The sequence below is a fragment of the Diceros bicornis genome, assembly GCF_020826845.1.
Source record: "Diceros bicornis minor isolate mBicDic1 chromosome 13 unlocalized genomic scaffold, mDicBic1.mat.cur SUPER_13_unloc_1, whole genome shotgun sequence".
In the NCBI taxonomy this organism is placed as follows: domain Eukaryota; kingdom Metazoa; phylum Chordata; class Mammalia; order Perissodactyla; family Rhinocerotidae; genus Diceros; species Diceros bicornis.
Window position 1 is genome coordinate 22806753 of NW_026690866.1, and position 19926 is coordinate 22826678.

A 19926-nucleotide genomic window follows, 5' to 3' on the forward strand; every position below is an offset into this window, starting at 1 on the left:
GACTGCCAGGGCTTCAGTTGGGGAGGAATATGGAGGAACAGAGAGGGGTGTGATGTCTGCACTGAGTCAAGGGGAAGGGTGTTCCAAAGTTTCCTAAGAAGGGAAACCTTACACTGAAGTGGGGATACGATTTTACATGATGGCAATGTCTGTGTTGGTTTCACCAATTCTGGCGTCCCTGAAGGATGAACTGGTGTGACACCACAGGACAGAATTTTCAGTCACTTTCAGGACTTAAGGAAGGTGAAAACTTTCAGCTTAGTCCCCTGTGAGCCAGTCAGGGGCCAAGTCTAGAAAGGCTCGGAGCCTGTGTCCGTCCAATATGGTTTTGTTCTGTTACAGCCAAGCTCCTCTGGACCCCAGCTGGGAAAAAGGGACCTCAGATCTAGTCAGATCTAGTCACTGCAGCTTCCGTAGGTCGCCATGAGGCAGGTAATAGCCCAGGCGTCGTCACTGGAGATCATATTCGCCCTCCTTCTTCTGCCGGCAGACAGTGACTTGTGAGGTGAGGAGAGCGCATCAGAATGGTTCAGTCAGCTGCCCAGTATGGGAGACTCCAAGGGAAGGAGATACCAAAATCACAGAGACCCGATGCATCCTGTGTCGCCCTCTTCCTTTTGTCCACTTAATTTTCACCCTCAGTCCTTCATTTCCTTTCTTTTTCCCTCTTTCCTCTCTCTCTCTCTTTCCCCTACATGTTCTAGGGTAATTGAGGTATTAACGACATACAGTAAACTGCATACATTTAAAGTGAACAATTTGATACATTTTGATTATAACTTATTGAACCATCACCTCAATCAAGAAAAGGAACGCCCATCCTCCCCAAATTTCCTCATGCTCATTTTAATTTCTCTTTCCCTGTCATTTGAAAACAGATTCTCATTCCCAGGCAACCAGTGATCCGATATATATCCCTATAGATTTTCCTGTATTTTCCAAGGATTTTTATAAATGGGATCATACACTATGTACTCATTTTTAACTGGCTTCTTTCACTCGGCATAATTATTTTGAGATTTATGCTTGTCATTGCATGTACTATGAATTCATTCCTATCCCCAACGCTTCCCTGGCAGCACTGTGCACACACCTGAGTGCTTCCCAGGTTGGCGTGAGAGCCAATAGTACTGCTGCATCCCCAAAAGTAGGAATGTGCCTTGGTGCAACTCTGGGAGGGGTTGCCGGGAACCCTGGACCCTCAAATGAATGTTTTCCTGGATGATTGGAAAGCCCACCATGCCACTGCAGTCCCAATGATTGGCCAATGCTCAGAACCCATGAAGAAGTCCCACCTACCAAGCACAGAGGATGGCATGAGCATAAGAAAAGGCAGCAGCAGATATATGCGCACATGCAAATGCTTTCCCAGATGGCACAAATACCCATAGTAGTGCTGCGGTCTTACAATTGGGTACGTGCCTCCATGTGGTGGCAGCTCTGAGCCGAGTGTGAATGCTTTCCCAGCGGATGGGAACACCCATTGTACCCACGCAACTTCCAGCATATGGAGTGGGATCAGAAACACAGCTCATGCTTTCCCCACAACGGTAGCAGGCGACATCTGCGACCTGATACTACCACAAATACGCAGGCAAAAGATTAGTTCATCAAACACCATAAGAAACTACAGTAACAATTCAGAGCAGAAGGAAATGACAAATCTTCAGAAAGGAACCTTGAAGTCACAGAAATTTACAATCTAAATGACAGAGAATTCAAAATAACTGTCATTAAAGAAACTCACCAAGTTACAAGAATGTTCAGACAGTTCGATGAACTCAGGAATAAAATTAATGAGGAAAAGGAATACTTCATCAAAGAGACTGAAACTATTTAAATAAAAAAGACAAGCAGAAATTCTTGATATGAAGAACACAATTAATGACATACAAAAGAATCTAGAATCCTTAAAAAACAGAGCTGATATTATTGATGAAAGAATTAGTGATTTAGAGGATAGAAATATAGAAATGCTTACAGTGGATGAGGAGAGAGGACTCAGATTTTTAAAAAATGAAAGATTTCTTGGAGAAATATATGACTCAATTATAAAAGCAACCTAAGAATTATACGTATCCCATAGGGAGAAAAGAGGGAGAAATGAGCAGAGAGCTTGTTCAAAGAAATAATAGATGAGAACTTCCTAAACCTGGGGAAGAACCGCACTCACAAATACATGAAGCCAACAGACCGCCTAATTACATCAATGCTAAAAGACCTTCTCCAAAGCATATAATAGTAAAATTGGCAAAAGCCAATGACAAAGAAAAAATATTAAGGGAAGCAAGACAGAAGAAAATAACCTACAAAGGAACATCTATCAGGCTTTCAGCATATTTCTTGGCAGAAACTTTACAGGCAAGGAAAGAATGGAATGATATATTAAAAATACTGAAAGACAAGAACTTTCAGCCAAGAATACTCTATCCAGTGAAATGATCCTTATGATACAATGGAGAAATAAAAGTTTTCCCAGATAAACAAAGGCTGAATGAGTTCATCTCCACTAGATCACCCATACAAGCAATGATCAAGAACACCCTCTTACCTGCAACAAAAAGAAGGCAAATGTCTACAAAGCTTTGAGCAAAGAGATAAATAGAAAGACAAAATCAGAAAGCTACAGCTCTGTTTCACAACAGGGTAGCAAATACTTAATTATAACTTAAAAGATGAAGGGAAGGAAAGCATCAAAAGTAACTATAAACACTTCAGCTTAGTCACAAACGCACAACACAAAATTGAATAACTTGTGACAACAATAACTCAGAAGGAGAAGAGGAAAGGATGGAACCTGCTTAGGCTAATGGAGATAAGAGGCTATCAGAAGATGGACTACCTCATCTATGAGATCTTCATACAAACCTCACAGTAACCAGCAAACCAAAAATCAGAGCAGAGCCATAGATCATAAAAAAAGAGAACACCTCCACAGAAAACCCCCAAAATGAAATGGTAGTCAGAAACACAAAGGAAGAGAAACAATGGAAATATAGATTAGGTAGGATTAAGCCCTCATGTATCTATTATCACTCTAAATGTAAATAGATTGAATTCTCCAATCAACAGACACAGAGTGGTGGGGTGGATTAGAAAACAAGACCCCACAATATGCTGCTTCCAGGAAACACATCTCAGCACTAAAAACAAACAGGCTCAGAATGAAGGGATGGGAGACAATACTGCAAGCAAATGGCAAATAAAAGAAAGTAGGTGTTTCCATACTTCTATCAGACAATGCAGACTTCAAGATAAAAAAGACTATGAGAGACAAAGAGGGGCAGTATATAATGATAAAGGGGACTTTCCACCAAGAAGACATAACATTTATAAAGATATATGCACCTAACACAGCAGCACAAAAGAATATAAAGCAACTATCAATAGACCTAAAGGGAGAAATTAACAGCAACAAAATAATAGCAGGGGAGCTGAACATACCACTTACGTCCATGGATATAAGATGCATAGAAAGGCAACCAGTAAATAGTGGAATTAAATGAAACATATGATAAGATGAACTTAATTGATATATATAGAGCATACCATCCCAAAAAAGCGGAATACACATTCTTCTTAAGTGCACATGGAACCTTTTCAAAGATATACCATATGTTGTGAAACAAGGCAAGCCTGAATAAATTTAAGATTGAAATCATATCAAGCTTCTTTTCTGACCACAATGCTATGACACTAGAAATCAACTACAAGACAAAAGATGTGGAAGTTACAAATATGTGGAGACTTAAAGAACACAAGACTGAAGAACCATTGGATCAATGAACAAATCAAAGGAGAAATCAAAAAATACCTGAAGACAAGTGAAAATGAAAAGACAACAAAACAACTCTTATGGGATGCAGCAAAAGCAGTTCTAAGAAGGAAATTCATAGCAATACAAGTGCACCTCAACAAACAAGAAAAATACCAAATAAGTAACCTTAAACTACACCTAATAGAACCAGAAAATGAAGAACAAATGAAGCCCAAAGTCAACAGAATGAGGGAAATAATAAAAATTAGAGCAGAAGTAAATGAAATAGAGACTAAAAAAACAGTAGAAAGGATCAATGAAACAGAGAGCTGTTTCTTTGTTAAGAATGAAACAAAACTGACAGTCTCTTAGCCAGACTCACTAAGAAAAAAAGAGAGAAGGCTCAAAGACATAAAATTAGAAATGGAAGAGGAGAAATTACAACAGATACCACAGAAATCCTAAGGACAATAAAAGAATACACTGAACAACTTACATGCCACTAAATTGGATAACCTAAAAGAAATAGATAAATTATTAGATTCATACAACCTCCCAAAACTGATTCAAGAAGAAATAGAGAAAATGAACAGACCAATCACAAGTAAAGAGATCGAAATGGTCATCAAAAACCTTCCCAAAAAACAAAAGTCCAGGACCAGATGTCTTCTCTGGAGAATTCTACCAAATATTCAAACAAGATTTAATACCTATGTTTCTCAAACTTTTCCAAATAGTTGAAGAAGATGGAACACTTCCTAATTCATTCTATAAGGCCAACATCACCCTGAGACCAAAAGCAGCCTAGGACAGCACAAAGAAGGTATATAACACGCCAATATCACTGATGAACACAGATGCAAAAATCCTCAACTAAATATCAGCAAATGGAACACAGCAATATATTAAAAGGATCATATACCATGATCAAGTGGAATTTATACTAGGGATGCAGGGATGGATCAACATCCGCAAATCAATCAATGTGATACACCACGTTAATAAATTGAGGATTAAAAATCACATGATCCTCTCCACAGATGCAGAGAAAGGATTTGACAAGATCCAACATCCATTTATGATAAAAACTCTCAATAAAATAGATATAGAAGGAAAGTACCCCAACACAATAAAGGCAATATATCACAAACCCACAGCCAACATCATACTTAATGGTGAAAATCTTAAAGCCATTCCTCTAAGAACAGGAAGAAGACAAAGGTGCTCACTCTCGCCACTCCCATTCTACATAGTACTGGAGGTTTTGGCCAGAGCAATTAGACTGGAAAAAGAAATAAAAGGAATCCAAATTGGAAAGGAAGAAATGAAACTCTTGCTGTTTGCAGATTACATGATTGTAAATATAGAAAACCCTAAGCAAGCCATCAGAAAACTATTAGAAGTAATCAACAACTACAGAAATGTTACAGTGTACAAAATCAACTTACAAAAATCAGTTGCATTTCTATACTCTAATAATGAACTAAAAGAAAGAGAACTCAAGAATACAATCCCATTTACAATTGCAACATAAAAAAAAAGTGTCTAGGCATAAATTTAACCAAAGAGGTTAAAGAACTATACAATGAAAACTATAAGACTTTATTGAAAGAAATCAGTGATGACCTGAAGTAATGGGAAGATATTCCATGCACATGGATTGGAAGAATAAACATAGTTAAAATGTCCATATTACCTAAAGTAATCTACAGATTCAAAGCAATCCCAATCAGAATCCGAATGACATTCTTCATAGAAACAGAATACAGAATCCTAAAATATATATGGAATAACAAAAGACCTCAAATAGCCAAAGCAATCTTGAGAAGAAAGAACAAAGCTGGAGGCATCACAGTCTTAACTTGAAAACATATTACACAGCTATAGTAATCAAAATGGCACGGTACTGGCACAAAAACAGACTCATAGATCAATGGAGCAGAACTGAAAGCCCAGAAAAAAAAAGCACACATCTCTGGTCAGTTAATCTCTGACGAAGGAGCCAAGATCATACAATGGAGAAAAGAAAGTCTCTTCAATAAATGCTGTTGGGAAAATTGGACACTCACATGCAAATGAATGAAAGTAGATCATTATCTTCCACCATACACAACAATTAACTCGAAATGGATAAAAGACTTGAATCTAACACTTGAAACCGTAAAACTCCTAGAAGAAAATATACGCAGTACAGTCTTTGACATCGGTCTTAGCTGCACCCTTCCCAATCCCATGTCTACTCAGGCAAGGGAAAGAAAAGAAAAAATATACAAATGGGACTACATGAGACTAAAAGGCTTCTGCAAGGCAAAGGAAACGATGAACAAAACGAAAAGACAGGGACAGCCCCGTGGCTTAGTGGTTAAGTGGGAGAGCTCCGCTACTGGCGGCCCAGGTTCGGATCCCAGATGCGCACAGACGCACTGCTTGTCTGGCCAGGCTGAGGCAGCGTCCCACATACAGCAACTAGAAGGATGTGCAAGTATGACGTACAACTATCAACTGGGACTTTGGGAAAAAAAAAAAAAGGAGGAGGATTAGTAATAGATATTGGCTCAGAGCCGGTCTTCCTCAGAAAAAAAGAGGATGATTAGCACGGATGTTAGCTCGGGGCTGTTCTTCCTCAAAAAAAAAAGAAAAGGCAACCCACGAACTGGGAGAAAATATTTGCAAATCGTATATCTGACAAGGGGTTAATCTCCAAACTATATAAACAACTCACACACCCAACAACAATAAAAAAGATAATCCAATCTAAAAATGGGCAGAGGATATGTACAGACATTTTTCCAAAGATATACAGAGGCCCAACAGGCACATAAAAAGATGTATAACATCACTAATTATTAGGGATATTCAAATCAAAACTACAATGACAGATCACCTTACACCTGTCACAATGGCTATAACTCCTAAGACAGAAACTAACAAATGTTGGAGAGGATAAGAAGAAAAAAGCACCCTCACACACTGCTGGTGGGAATGCAAACTGGTGCAACCACCAGGGAAAACAGTATGGAGATTTCTCAAAAAATTAAAAATAGAAATACCATACCTTCCAGCTATCCCACTACTGGGTATTTATTCAAAGAAATTGAAATCAACAATTCAAAGAGATTTACTCACCCCTGTGTACACTGCGGCATTATTCACAATAGCCAAGACATGGAAGCACCCCAAGTGCCCTGCTACAGATGAATGGATAAAGAAGATGTGGTATGTATTATATACAATGGAATACTACTCAGCCAGAAAAAAAAGACAAGATCATCCTGTTTGCAACAACTTGGATGGACCTTGAGGGTATGATGTTAAATGAAATAAGCCAGACAAAGAAATATGCATGATTTCACTCATATGTAGAAGATAAATATACACAGGGATAAAGAGAACAGATAAGTGCTTACCAGAGGGGAAGGGGGCTGGGTGTTGAGGGAAAGAGTTAAAGGGGCACATATGCATGGTGATGGAAAAAAGTTAGACTACCACTGGTAAGCACGATGCAGTCTATACAGAAATTCACAAATAATAATGAACACCCGAAATTACACAATGTTAAAACCCTTTATAATTTCAATAGAATAATTAAAAAAGAAAAAAAATAATTCATTTCTTTTTATGATTGAATAGTATTCCACTGTGGAGATATACCACACTTTGTGTATCCGTTCACCAGTAGATGGACATTTGGGTTGTTTTCCGTTTTTGTCTACTATAAATAGGTTGTTATCAACATGTGTGTACAAGCCTGTGTATAGACATATGTGTTTATTTCCCTTAGATGGATTCCTAGGAGAGGAATGGCTGGGTAGACATATGTAATTATTAAAGACACATCCAAGCTATTTTTCACCAGCACTCGATGAGAGTTTCAGTGACTTGACATCTTCAACAACACTTGCTATAGTAAGTTTTTTTAATGTTAGCCATTCTCAAGTGTGGTGGAATCTCATGATGACTGTCACTTACATTTCCCCAATGACTCATGTTGTGAAGGAGAAGGCAAGTCACGCACAGATTGGGAGAAAACATCTGCAAAACATATCCCTAGAAAAGGATGTGAATTTATAATATATAAAGAGCTCTTACAACGCAATAAGAAGAAGACAAGCAACAAGTCATGGCTTACCAGGAGACAGCAGATCAGGCCTGTGATGAGCACCAGGAGTCCAGCCAAGCAGATGAGGATGAGGGCCCAGAAGGGGAGGTCTGGGGAGACAAGTGGTGAGGTAAGCCACGTCCTGTCATCGCCCAAGGGCTCCTGGTGACCCCACTGTGCCTCAAGCGTCCTTGACAAGGGTTGGCCAACATTCTTCATCATCCAAAACACTGTGCGCACGGTTCTCTTTGATGAGATACAGCATCAACATACTCGTCCCCTACCATGGGCTGGGGCTTCCTGCAGGTTTACCAGGCTTCTCAGTCAAGGTATCATCTCTATTGGGAGAATATTCTGGAAGTGAATGAAATGGAGAATGCATGTGAGTGTGTTTCACTCTTTTTAATAAAACTTTTTAGACACAGAAAATTAAAGGGAGCAGTCTCATAAACATCCATCATCTAGATTTAACAATGTATATTCCATCCAATTAAAACAATATTTCATCAATGTATAAATTATTAACACTTGCCACCCTTGATTCATCCCATGATTATAATGAAATATTAAAGTCAAGTAGACATCATGATGTTTCACCCCATTTTAGTTTCCATCTCTAAAAAGTGAGCACACTTTGCTACAAAATCCAAGACCATTAACACAGAACAAAAATGTAATAAATTAAACCAAATTCATACCTCTGGGCACAGAGGACTGAATTTGGACTGGACGTTCTTAGAACGGTAGGGGGGAGAATGGGTCATCACAGTTGGCAAGCCTTTGGGATCGCTCTAAATTTGTAAAATCCCACTCAAAAGTGTTCTTCCATACCTCGAAACACATCATCCGCTTCTACTTGATCTATTTGCTTAATATTCATTTTCTAGGATTAACCTACAATGTAATCTCCTACAGGAAGTCTTCTCTTAATACCGCCTCCAAGTATGAGTTTGTTCACATCAAATAATTGATGTTTCAATTCTCTATTCTTGTTATTGCCAGATACAACATAAACTCCAGGAGGGGAGGACACACAGCACTCAGTGGGCATGGGGGGAGGGGTGCAGGCCCCCCTATTTGTACCTCTATCCAGACAAACTCTCAAAGGTGTGCTGTGTGATATGGAGCAGCAACAAGTCTCTTTTTGAATTAAAATTAATTTTAGTTAAATAAAACAAAAAATCTAGTACCTCAGTAACATTAAAAATCAGTAACAATAAAGACCAGTCACAATACCATCCTTCGAGTACTCAACAGCCACATGTGGCTATGCACTGGAAAGCACAGATATAGAACATTCCACCCCTGCAGAAAGTTCTAGTGCATTGGTGCTCATCTAGAGTGGGACTTGGCAAACTATAGCCTGTGGATCAGAAACCACATGACGCCCAAACCTGTAAGTCTGCTTCACACAGAGATGGAGGCCCTCACTGACCATCTGGCCCAGTGGCTTTCAGTGGAGAGATAGGGAAACAAAAGTCCAGAGAGGGGAGGTGACTAGCTTGAGGTCACAGAGCTGTCTAGGAGAAGGTGACGGCCTCCAATATTACACTGGTGTCCTTGTCTCTCTCTCTATTGTGGGTAAAGACTGGGGGACTATGCCACCTCCTGCCAGCCTGAGAAAGTTCAATGCTCTCTCAGCCCCAGGCATCCAGAGTCCCCAGAAAGGTCTCACTTCATTTGCCAATGACCAGGGAGCCTTAACATCCCCAAGGACACTCTTCCTGTCCAGGGTCATGTTCTGCAGCTGGGTCCATTCTGGGTCAACCACAGGAATTCCTCATAGATGGCAACTCTGTCCAATCTCTGTGCCAAGGCGGCAAGGTACACAGGGAGTCCACTCCAGTGTGGTTACTGTGGGGGACAGACATGGAAGGGCACAAGGGATGAACAAGGGTGTCTAGAATTCTACCCTGATTCTAGATTCCCTGCTTCTGTGTCTTGTCCAAGATAACTTTCTGCAATAATGTAAACATTTGTCTGCACTACCAAATACACTCATTATTAGCCCCATGTTGTTATCAAGCACTTAAAATGTGGCGAGTGTGTGTGAGTGAGGAACTGAGTTTCTCATGTAATTTCATTTTAAGTAATTAATTTATAAATAAATAACCACAGGGAGAACATTTTTGAAACATTTGAGAAAGGTGTTCTGCAAATGCATAAAAACAATGAGAACACTGGTAAAAATTGTCAAAATCAACTTTTCAGAAGTCTAGAAATTAATCAACGGCTTGTAAGAATCTGAGGAAGGTTTAGTGAAGAAACATGGTGGAATCTTGATAATGGGAGCAAACTTTGTGGCATTATACCTTGCAGTATTCCCATCCTGCTCTCACAATATCCTCCATAACTTTGAAAACCATCAGTCTCAGAACCATGGTAGCTGAGACAACCAGCAGCCAAGCAGCCATAATGGGTTTGGAGCTCTGAAAAGACCCATCCCCATCGAACTGTCACTAGCTGATCTGCCTGGCAGCTCCCCAAAAAAGCCCCATGTTCAGGGCTTGGCGTTACTTGACTCAGAGCTTGCCCAGAGAGGAAAGTCTGACCCCAGGGCACTTTCTAAAAATATTCAGGGCTAACTGTTTTCTATTGTAGTTGCCTGATGGAGTGATACGAGCTGAGGCAGGCAATGGTGAGCCAAAAACTTAGAAGAAAAATTGGGGGAATGAGATGTCCACAGGGGGCTTTGAAAATCTCCAGTGTATTTGCGGGCATCTAGAAGGCCAGAAGGGCTCAGGGCTGTGGCACGCACAAGAAACACTTGAGAACATCTTAATCTCTCACCTCTAGTTGAAGGGTTGGCTTAATATCTGAAAACTTGACTATGTATTACACAATATTAATAGAATAAGGGCCAATACCACGCAATCTTGACCACATATACAGAAAAGAATTTCGCAAAATACAACGCCCTTCATGTCTAAAAAAGAAAGCACTCAACAATTTAGGAATAGAAAAAGCTTTCTCAACCTATAAACAGCATCGATGAAAAACCCACGGCTAACACCATATTCAATGGTGAAAGACTGAAAATTCCCCCCTAAGACCAGGGACAAGACAATGATGTCTTCCCATATCTCGTATGTTAATCACAGGTACTAAAGGTTCTAATGAGGGCAATTAGGCAAGAAAAAGGAATAAAAGCAACCCAGATTGGAAGGGAAGAGGTAAAACTATTTGTTTTGCAGATGAGAAGATATGGTATATAGAAAAACCTAAAAAGTACACTCTTCTCCACACACAATATGTGAATCGTATCCTAATAGGTGTATAAAAAATTTAAATTGCCCCATGTGGTTAGCGGCTCCACTATTGGAGAGCACAGTTAGACTGCTGATATTTGTTGAAAGTCTCCAGAAGAGGAGGAGGAGCAGGATGCTGGAGGTTGGTGGCACCAAATGTTAATGCTTTTCTCATCCCCCAAAAGCCTATGGAAGGAGATGTTAGGATTAGCTGACAGGGATGTGGGGCAGAATGGGCACGATGTAAATGACTTCCAGATCAATGATGTGTCACGGGAGCACAGAGTCATCAGCCACCACCTCAGCCAATGCTTCCAATCTCCTCAACCTACATCAAGTTGGTGACCAGGCAGGAGTGGAATGGAATATGTCTCAAAGCTGGCTGCCGCTGTACAGCTTGGTGACCTAGAACAAACGCGAGGGAGAGTGGGTGAGATGAAGGTCTCCTGGGGATGCAGGGGGCCACTGGAGCCAGTGAAAGATCACAGACCTTGGGACAAGGGAGACCTGACATCTAATCCTCGCTCTGCCACTAACTTACTGTGTGACCTTAGGCAAAATACTCCCATTTCTGAGCTTCAGTTTACCCATGTGAGAAATGGGGAAGGCAGCTAGGACATCACCTCTGGACACTGAGAGAACCCAGACATGCAGGGAAAGTGAAGGGTTGAAACAATCACATAACAGATGTAAGTCAGATGAAGGAATGATGGTGCCCTCCTTACGGGGCAGAGAGAGACGGGAGTGGGAGACCCCACCTGGTCCTGGGTGTCTCTAAGCAGGGTGGGGTACTCCGAGGATGTGGACTCCGAGATGCTGAGGTTCCAGATGATGATGCGGAAATGTAGCTGGTGTTCTCTCTGGATGGATAAACTCTGGGCTGCAGAGCCAGGAGCCACCGAGAGGAAGAGCAAACAGGTGGAGACACTCAGCTCCCAGCACAGAGGCAGGGTGGCCCACGGGGTCAGGGTGGTGGGTGCAGACAGCGTCCACACAGGTGGCTGCCCCATCCTTCTCAGGCCTGGGGAGAGAGGGATGTGGGGACTCTAGAGAGAGGTCCTGAAACCTCTGGGTGTGGGGGCCAGAACAGGAAGGAGGAAATTGGAGGACATTGGGGAGACAGAGAGGGGTGGTCACAAAAGTTGTCATTAGGGGCAAATGCTGAGGGGAGGGTCTCACCTGAGGGAGACCAGTCTGCAACTTGAGTAGAAGGGGCCCAGGCTGCTCTTCTTGAACAATGATCCAACTGGGGAGGAAGGAGGAGGAGAAGGAGCAGGAGGCACAGGGGTTGGAAGAGCGGCTGGGTGGGATTTAACCCACCAGGAGCTGCTGGAACCAGGGTTTCACCAGGCTCTGCAGGACCCTCTCAGTGAAGTTGAACGTGGCCTAGCCATTGCTCATGTCTGATGAATACCGTAGGGTGGAGATGGTGACGTTGACTGTGAGGGTCTTCACGTTGTGCCCCAAAGCTGCAATACGAGAGGGAGACCGATGGCCATCTCTGAAAGCTGGCCTGAGACCAGACCAGAGTCCTGCTCTCATTATAATCTGTCGTCTTATGTCCCAGTGGCACCACCAACCACCCGTGTGGTCACCCAAGTCAGAACCAGCATATCTACTCAGCTCCTCCTCCCTCCCATTAACACCCATTCACCTTGCACACTTGTCCTCACATACACTCCCTCTCTCCATCCCTGTCCTAGCTCAGGTCTTAACTTCCTTCACCTGGACCAACACCCCAGCAAGCTCACTGGATGCTCTGTGTAAAGGATGTTCTACATGGACTACTGGAAGAATCCTTCTGAAATGAATACCTCACTAGGGCCACCACTGCTCTAGTACCACCCATGGCTCCCTATGGCCTTCAGTGTTTAGTTCAACCTTATTGACCTGGCACTCAAGGCTCTACTCAGTCTGGCTCCTGCTGACCTTTCAGTCTCAATTTATCCATCTATTGCGGGTTAAACATTATGCTTCATGCAACCCAAATTCGTTTCAATTCTCCCCATATGGCATGTTGTTTCTGGCCGGAGCCTTTGCTCATGGAATCCTCTGTGCCAGGAAAACCCTTCATCCTCTATTTGCCAGGGTCCCTCCTACACATTCTTAAAGACTTCATTCTGGTGAAACTTTCTCTAGCAAGCTCCTTCCCTCCAAATTATGCCAGGTGCCTCTCCCCGAAATATCCCACATTGTATTATAATGGTGTGTTAATTTCACAAGACTAGGGGCTCTCTGAGAGCTGACCTTAGACTGAATCGTTGGTATAATCTTTGTGATCAACATGATTGTCCTAAAACCAAAATTTCATACCTTGTCTTCCCAGCTCCTGGATCACACCTGACTCATGGGGAGTGGGGCCAGAGAGCTTCTCTTGGGAAGGAAAAGGGGCCCCCAGATACCTGTGGTGGCTTATGGTGGCTCAGCTGATGATCAAGTATGCATGGACGTGGTGGCCAGCTTGGGAGCTGTGGATAAGGCTGTCACTAGGGAGGGACAGAGTGGGAAGAGCCCCGAGGCTCACACGGGCTCCAGCACTGGCTGTCTCAGGACCACCATTCACAGGTGAAGCATAAATGAAAGTGAGGGGACGGTGACTGTTTGAGTAGAGGGATGAACAAGCCTGTGGATGAGAGGAGCCCAAGAGAGAGAGTTAGGTGAACAAGAGTGACTGAACTCGGAGGAAAGACAGATAGGCAGAAAAATGGGCAGATGGATGGGATACCTGGAAAAGGAGGACCAAGGGCGGGGCTTTAGGAGAATTAAAGTGAAAACCATGTGGGGTCAGAATGTGGCGGAGAACATGTCTGTGTCTAAGGCTTTCTCACACTGGGCTGGGACTCTCCACCAGAACCCGGGAGGGAGAGAAGGGATGAATTAGGGCCCTTCCAGGTCCTTCCCTCACCAAGGACAGCAGATGAAGGAGAACAAGTGCTCCCAAACTCCAAATGCAAACGGGACCCAGGAGATCAGGGCCAGGAATACTCACTGGTGGTAGTCGGGGCCACGGCTCCATAGGTGTAACCTGTGAAGAGAAGGCGAGAGGAGCTGAGCAAGAGTTGGGGTGAACATAAAGAATTAAGGGAGAGGAAGGATGTAGGGACCTTTGTTGGAAAAGCAGAGGGGAAAGCAGAGGGGACGAGTGGAGGGGTGTTCAGGGGGAAGGCAATAAGATGGAAGGTGGCTGGAACCAGTGATCACACAGTGATGAGAAGACTGAACCCAGACCAGGAGGATAGAGAGATGGATCATAGCTCACTTTAGAGCAATGGAGGGAACACAGAACAGACAGCGTGGCTGTAGCACAGCCCCTCACCATTGAAGTAGAGGCTGTCCCCGTCCAGGGTGAAGGAGCCCAGGTGGGTGACGAGCTGATTCTCATGGCTCAGCTCCCAGTAGAGTCACTCTCTGTCCAGCCCGGGACCTGCAAGGGTCAGAATGGAAGGTGCAGATGATGTCCACGCCAGTGGCTACCCCACCCTTCTCAAGCCTGGGGGAGGAAGATCATGGGGGTGTGGAATACTGAGCAGGGGTCATTCTGGGTGTGGAAAGCGAGAGAGGGGAAGGGAGGATGGTGATGGAGATGCTGAAGGGGCTGCTCTGTTGCCTGCAGGGGCTCTCCTAGGTGTCTCCCGTGTGAGACAACCCCCTCACAAGTAAGGCCTGACTTCTTTTAGGATGTGGAGGGGGGGCCTGTGAGTGGCAAAGAGGGGTGAACACACAGACCTGGGTGAGGGGGCACCTGCAGGTCTGCACAGACAGCAGCGAGAACAGTCAGGGCCCTGTGCCATCTGACACCTGCAGGCAAGAAAGTACCGTTATGTTCTCTCGGTTCTACTCTCCATGGTCTTTTCTTTCTACTTCTTTCCTACTCCACAGCCATCACTCAGGCCTAGGGAACAATCATCTTATTCCTAATCTTATTCCCAGCACCTCCTATCTTGCCTATTAAGTCTTCATTCTTAACCACTAAGTCCATTTTAACCCACATGCTTAGACCAAACGCTAATCACATCATCCTTCTACTCGCATCTCTCCAGAGTGTTCCCACTGGTCTTAGAACAGAGTCCCAAGTCAACCCTGATCTGATCCTCCCTGTCCCCCCTCGCCAGTGTGGCTCACACCCCTCCCCCTGTGTTGACTCGGCTCAGCCATCATTCTTCTCAGAAGGATCAAGAGATGGAAACTGCCTAATTGTGCACCCGTGGGTGAAAGGATGAAGAAAATCTGGGGCATCTATACAATGGAATATTATTCAGCCTTAAAAAGGAAGGAAATTCTGTATTCAGAATTGCTTGCCTGGATCATTTCAGTAGCCATGTGCTTTCTTCCTTAGTCCCTTCTGATCCATTCACCAACCAGGAACCAAGGTGATCCTTTTACAATGTAAGCACCACAACCTCTAATGGATCCCTAAAAGAGATTTTGGAGGTGGACTGCCTGAGTACCAGCTGTGTGACCTTGGTCAATTATAAAACCTCTAATGTTCCTCATCCATACAATAGAGGTTAATAATATTGTCTCCATGGCATTGATGTGAGGATTAAATGAGTGAATATGTGTCAGATGCCTAGAAAGTGCCTGGCACATGATAAGGCATCATGAAAAATTTAACTGTAATTATAATCAAATTAAATATTGTGATGGTCTATTAATTAAGTTGAACCATATGAAATTTCTAATATTCAACAATTTTGACCCATTATTATTGTTGAATAAATGATAAAAGTCTAGGCAGGTTTGTTAGAGTCAAAAAGGATTGGATAAATGAAAATACTATTAGAAAAAATGAGCTGAAATAGATTACTTTGCAATTTACAAAGCAGTTTCTCATACTTTGTTTTATTTAATCTCTATAGAATGCTTTTTAGGGTATTATTACCACTGTCTCTGAAGGAGTAACTGACTTTCCCCAAATCACACCACATTAAATAACACAATTAGAGAAGAAACATCGTTTCAAGTATAAATCCCATATGATATTTTTTCCCCTTCGTAATATCATTGGTCCTCTCAAGAAAGTGATGAAATAATGCTGATTCCTAGGAACTTAGTCTTAAAGAGACATACTGTCAGATGATAAACACTATGTCTTTGAAACAGGGGTGTTGTGAGAAGAAACTTGGGACCCATGCTTTCTGGGTTTTCAAGTCCATGATTAGACTTCTGGTAAACAGTCAAAGAAGGGAAAGGGTGAATAATAGTCCAGAATGAAAAAAGTTTGATGTATATGTAACTTTATTGATCACCTCAAGATTCTCTTTTTGTTTATGGTCTGTGTCACCCTACTAGAATATAAATGCTCTTAGGGTAGATCACTGCTATCGTGCAGCAATTGGAAGGCACTGAGTAAATATTTATTAAAGCAATGAAAGTGGCGTTGAATACATCTGCTCTTTACTCACCAGAGAACAGCCCCATAGCAGGCAAATGGCATCATTAACAAAATTTTAAAAATCATATCCTAATTAGCTCGTAACCATGGATACAAGGTTCCCATTTATTTCATACTTTCTAAGTACTTAAGCATTCTGGTGTATTAGGGAGTGTTTCCACAGCCTTGCTGTAACATAAAGCAAGACTTTTTGGCCCATTGATTGCTGTTTCCAGCAGGGCCCATCTCTATACTTACCTCTAAACAATTAACTATAGATTTGTTATCCTAATGAACAGTGATTTGTTATGGAACCTGTTTTATCAGTGTCATGCGAAAGTAGACATTTGATATGTCTTTAAGGGGTGATATGGATAACAATGTTGATGCAGAAGAAGACAACTAAAAAATCTCTCTGATCTTTGTCACGTGCATCTGGGTGAAGGGTATCTTGTTGTTACTGGATTTCAGAACTCAAAAAGACTCGTCCAACTCTTCATGTTACAGGTGAAGAAACTGAGGTCGAAAGAGGTTGAGAGATTTGACCAAGACTAATTCCTGGGACTAGAGAAAGATCCTCTGATTCTCAGCTGGCCACATTGTCATAAGATCTCCAGTTCCAAACAGCCAAGAGAAGCAAGTCTGTTGATTTCCAGGCAGAAATGATTCCCCTTCACGTTTTTACTTTTTCTCCCTTAGATGCCTGCTCTGCCCTGACAAGGAATTTATCTGATGTTTATGCTAAACTTAAGAAGAGGAAAATGCTCCTGGCAAACACTTGTGATTCAGTGTGGCAATGGAGAGCACAGTCATGACAAAATGAGAATCAACAGAATAAGAGGTAAATAATATTAGAGAAGAAGAGAAAATCTATTATTTTAGTGGGACATATCTTATAAAATTTAGAACTGGTAAATAAGTGCAGTAATGTATAAGGAAGCTAGATTCTTATATGAAACATCGAAAATACTCTTACATGAGCAAGAATTAGTTTAAACATGTAAACTATTATTCCATTCCTAAGAGCAATGAATTATTTAAGATGAGTAGTTAAAATAATTGGAACTACACATTAGTTATATGAAGAAGATTATTAAGAGATACAAAGCGTGTAAAAGCTCTGATTAAATGAAGAGATATACTATACTTGTGATTGAAAACAGTGTTTCAAAGATATCAACTTTCCAAACATTATTCAGATTCCATGTGCTTCAAATCAACTTTTAAAATGATGTAGTGTTTATTTTATAGACTAAAAGATATCCATTTGTAAAATAACACACTGGACCATAAACTAACATTATTCACAAGTAAATCATTCCAAATGGATTATAGGGCTAAAATTAACAGTAAAAATCCCCCGCGTATAACAGTGGTGGATGGCAATATAGAAGAATATCCATAATCTTAAAATTAGTGAAGATATTCTTAATATAAATGCTTAAAGATGTCTGGTTGAAAAGAGGAAGGAGAAAAAGTAAAATGGAACGTGATATGGTCTCTGATTTTCCTTCAGAGACTTAATCTAGAGAAAAATATTCCAGTCTATGATATTGGATAAAGAAATAGAAATCTGTGATAATTAAACAAATAATGAGAGGACATATACAAATGGTAGCATAATGTATCAACTAGCTTCTGCTGTATAACAAATCAACCTAAAATTTGGTGGCTTCAAATAAGAATAGTTTATTTTTTCTCAAGATTCTGTGGGCTAACTGGGCAGTTATTTTGATCTGGATCTATTAGTGGCTCAGCTGGGATTGGCTGGTCTAGGACGGCCTTACTCACATATCTGATTGTTGACTTGAAGTCACCTGGAGTAATGGAGATGTGCAGTCTATCTAGACTCATTCACATATTGATGGCCTCAGGCTTCCCAAGGGCAGTCAGAGAAGGACAACTACCAACAATGAGCAAGTGGTTTTCATGCCTTTGCTTATGTCATTTGTTAATGTCCCATTGGCCAAAGCAAGTTACAAGGCCAAGTCTACCCAGAGTCAACGTGGGATGCTACGACCAAACAGACAGTGGGAGAAGACTAATATGTGGCCATTTTCGCAATCTTTCACACATAATTTTAGAGGAGAATTAGTATGAATGTTTTTGTATTTGTTCATTTGAATGCCCGAGGAAAATTGTACAAAGCCAAAACAAACGTAAAGCAAAAAATTAAGTGGAGATGTAAGGTAAGTTTAGTTGGTACTTAAAGTGGATCTGCAAAAATGTGGTAGTTTATTTTTCAAGTGTATGCAAGTTCTTCTGACCTATGAAAATAACTTACATTTTGATTATTTTCTCCCTGAATGTGTTTTATTCGTTAACAAATTTGATCTGTTTATCTCTGGCCTTAGGAAAATAACGTAGCACTTGGGAGCAAAATGCAGCCTAATAGCCTCACACTGGAGGCCAAGATGGAGCAGACATCCACGGCCACCATGACCTTGCCCTTGGTGCTGTGGTAGATGGGGAGGAAGGTGACCCAGACACTGCAGAACACCAGCATGCTGAATGTCAGGATTTTGGCTTCATTAAGGGTGTCAGGCAGGTACCGGTCCAGGAAAGCCACAGTGAAGCTGCCCAGGGCCAAGGAGCCCAGGTATCCCAGGACACGGTAGAAAGCAGTGACCGAGCCCTTGTTGCACACGACGAAGATGTGGCCGTGTTCAGAGTGTGCATCTCTGTCAATGAAGGAAGGAGAGGTTCCCAGCCAGATTCCACAGAGACTCAGCTGGATAAAGGAGCAGATGGGAATGATGAAGTTAGTTTCCTCTGACACCAACAATTGACTCATCATTCTCCCTGGTGCAGTGACCTTGAAGCCCAGAGCCACAGTCATAGTTTTAGCCAAGACAGTGGAAACAGCCACAGTAAATACAACTTCAAATGTGATTTGATGAAGAATGCAGGTGGCTGTCTTGGAACGACCAATGAAGAGTAAGGAGCAGAGGAAGCAGAGGGTGAGGGAGATGAGCAGGATGTAGCTGAGAGTCCGATTATTGGCCTTGACTATGGGAGTGTCTTGGTGCTTCAGAAAGACCCCCAGGACCACAGCTGTGAGGACAGAAAAGCACAGAGCTGTGCAGGCCAGGGACATCCCCAAGGGGTCCTCATGAGCCAGAAAGGTCACAGCTTTTTTGAGGCAGCAATCTCACCCTCTGTTGGCATACTGATGAGCTGGACACTTCACACACTGATCCATGTCTGGGGAGAGATTCAAAGTGTCCTCAGCCCAGATTCAGTCATTCTCTCTCATTCCCATGCCCCCAAAGCAGGCATTGGGTAAGTTTAGCCAATTGTCTTCCTTTGTTGCTCCAGGCACCAAATAACAGAATGCTCTGCAGAGAACCATTCCCAGTTCATACTGCCCATCTTTCTTATGGTTAAGTAAACAAAGTTATCATTTTTCTCAGTATTTATCTTGCATATTCATGAAAGCACTTTTTTC

The 19926-nt window shown here is 42.0% G+C and overlaps 2 long non-coding RNA genes across 3 annotated transcripts; both read right to left on the bottom strand.

Annotated features, from left to right (window-relative positions):
* Positions 1-9629: 9629 nt before the first annotated feature.
* Positions 9630-14148, bottom strand: LOC131401770 (uncharacterized). Of its 2 annotated transcripts, none has more exons than XR_009217951.1 (3): positions 14010-14148; positions 11437-11509; positions 9630-9710 (listed from the first exon to the last, which is right to left on the bottom strand). It is a non-coding gene; the product is annotated as an uncharacterized LOC131401770 (long non-coding RNA). The 2 variants fall into 2 exon arrangements; XR_009217950.1 differs by lacking the exon at positions 14010-14148 and adding an exon at positions 11863-11905.
* On the bottom strand, positions 12066-13879 carry LOC131401772 (uncharacterized). Its single transcript, XR_009217953.1, has 3 exons — positions 13830-13879; positions 12425-12573; positions 12066-12125 (listed from the first exon to the last, which is right to left on the bottom strand). It is a non-coding gene; the product is annotated as an uncharacterized LOC131401772 (long non-coding RNA).
* Positions 14149-19926: the final 5778 nt, after the last annotated feature.